The following is a 2,870-nucleotide window of genomic DNA, read 5'->3' as shown; positions in this document are numbered from 1 at the left end:
CATCCAAATCACATTTTGGTGGATCTGAGTTATTGTGTGAACAATTAAACTGTTCCATAATGAGCATTAAAGAGACTATGATGCTATCTTTCTTGCCACCATATCATAATAATGGTTGTGATACAAATACAACAGTGACTGATACATATCAGTCCCTGATACATACTTCAAACTCAAAGATACAAACTGGCTAAATATTTCAACAATATCTCTACCCACTATGGCAGGACTCTTGAACTGTTAAAAGAGCAGATATTAGATTATATAGCCAATATATATGCACATTAAGCACTGAACAATACATCTCTCAACTTACGTATGGAACATATATTTTCACAAGTAAGCTCTGTGGATACGTATGCAATAAATATAATGTATTTGTGAGACCATGTATGTTTTCCTTAGAAGAATCAAGTCAAAAATATTCTGCTGAAAAAAAAGTGAAAGTTCACTAAAGATGCAGCAAAGCACTCTTTAAAAACAAAACATTCAATTTCTGTTATCATCATACCACTATGCATAGAAAACTCCACGAAATGAAATACAACTATGCATAGAAAACTCCATGAAACCAATCTAAAAAAATTGCATGAAAGAAGAATTATTTAGTTCCTGATTCATAAGTTTTTTAAAAGTTAAAACAGTGAGAAATCCATATTCACGACAGGGGGATCAAACCACCACAGGCTACGGAACTAGTGAGTAGATCGGGGAACAAGATAACGGGGAATAGCGAAACAGGCGACGCACTCTCTGGCCCGATAGCATGTCTGACAACACATGCAGAGATATGGAATTTCCTATCTGAATTTGAGATTGATTGAAGAGTAATCGCTTTGCAGTTTTCCAGGAGGAATAGAATCATCATAATGCACACTGATACAGAATAATTAGGAAACAAAAGGTTCATTCCAAGCATAGGGAACCTCAGGAAGTAACTCACATAACATCTGATACACTATAAAACCATAAACTGCATTTCAACACTACTTAATAAGTACTGTAAAGATAAGATTAAAAAATAAAACGAATTTCTTTCATCATTTTCGTGGTTGCAGAAACAAGAAATGTAAAATATTTCCGTTGGATACAGATTTATTGTCAAATTCAGCTAAACATATTGGAGTATTTTTTGCATCAGAAGTACTTTCAAATTATCTCTCAGCCATTTTCTACCTTACTTAAACAAAACAACAATTTCTTCCCAAAATTCTCAATATCTTGCAAGCAAAATTCTGTGTGTAAATAATGCTTCAAATACTAGACATTATAGGGAAAATATTATTTCTATCAGCTAACTAGAAGAAAAATAAACAAATGGTTTTTAATTCCACAGTCAGCTGGCAGTGAACCCAAACAAAGAACCAAACCTAATGGATAAGCCTATAAAATTATTAATCATATTCATAAGAAAGAGGACAATAGAACTACGGCAGTGTTTGCACTTCATTAAAGTACACGTATGAGCCTGGCCTTTGTGATACCAAACATACTGTACAACAAACGCACATTTGTAGAACAAACATAGATCTCAATGGTTTACAGAGTAGGGAAAAGCCCAGTGTTTCTACTAACAATGGAACAAAGGGTGGCACTTTTCAGACAATTTCTACCTATTGTGTTCTCAGAATTGACAGTGATTTTTTCAACACCATGAGACAAAAGATGCACCTGAGGTGATAAAAACTGCCATCTTTCAGACTCCAAAAACTCTTTGTTTTTAACATTCAATTCATTGACACTTTATATTTTCATGCAAACAAAGGAAGGAAAACATGGTTTAAATGGCAATATAAACTCACACATGACCACAGATAACCATCCAAGCTCTAACTACAGAGCAAAATCAAAATAATTGAGCAGCCAGACTTCAGACAACTAGACTCCTAGCCTTACTAAAAACAACACTTCATTTCCAAGTCTAATTCCCAATCTTAACTTTCACATTTTGGTATCGAACATGATAAGACAGTGCCATGACAAAAGGCCAAAATGCCAGAAAAATGAGATAATAGTCCCATAAATCACCCGTCCCCCAACCCTCAACACAAAAACATTGATTTTTCCCCAGTCTTCCACCCCTGGATAAAATCTTAGAAGGTGTAAAAAGAAGGAGAAAACCATACCTGGCAGGTCTAAACACCACAAAAGTACTGCCCAAGTTGTAATCCGTATAAGGAAACTGCCTGCCTTGTAAAAGACCATTTTTCCACTGGAGTCCAGGTTGTTGGGGGATCGGGCATCCTCAGTGCACAACCATCCTCAGTAATGGAACCGATGGGAATGGGGCGGCTGATCACTGGGAGATACCAAGTGTGAAGGGGCAGGGGGTGTTTTTTGTAACTCCACTGTCTATGGGAGTCAGTCTATTCATGTGGCTCGGATTCTTAGGTGATTTTGAAGCAGCTGTCAAATTGTGTGTTGCAGACATGTACTTGATTTGGCAACAAAACAAACTCTGCAGAATGTCTCATACCAAGTCACAAAAATACCTTGATGAATGTTAGACATCCAGGTACCAAGATATACAGGGTATCAGTATCTCAAGCAACTGAATAATATTTTATCCAGTTGCTTCTGTAACAGTTACTGTTACCTTGTAAGTCACAAGAAAATCTGATGATCAGGAATTTGGTTGCTGAAGTTAACACCTAGCTATGTAAACAATCAAATCATTGGAAAGGCTATTTTTACAATTGGCAAATTGAACTCAAAAACTAGTTATAGAAAATAATTTTTTTTTTTAAATTATGAAAAGTAAATTTTATCAGAGGAACCCTAGAATGATTTCAGCCAAGACACCTTTCAATATCTTCTTTCACGCTATCTGATCTTTAATTCATTTCTACAATAAGATGGCAAGGATGGCT

General features: G+C 35.6%; 1 protein-coding gene across 1 annotated transcript in view; it reads right to left on the bottom strand.

Annotated features, from left to right (window-relative positions):
- LOC118412265 (neogenin-like) overlaps positions 1–2,870 on the bottom strand; it is a gene marked incomplete in the record, with an annotated part of 126,729 nt that overhangs the window by 62,339 nt on the left and 61,520 nt on the right.

The sequence above is a fragment of the Branchiostoma floridae genome, chromosome 3 (assembly GCF_000003815.2).
Source record: "Branchiostoma floridae strain S238N-H82 chromosome 3, Bfl_VNyyK, whole genome shotgun sequence".
NCBI lineage: Eukaryota > Metazoa > Chordata > Leptocardii > Amphioxiformes > Branchiostomatidae > Branchiostoma > Branchiostoma floridae.
Note: the sequence above shows the minus strand (reverse complement) of the source record. Positions and strands in the feature narration are given on the sequence as shown.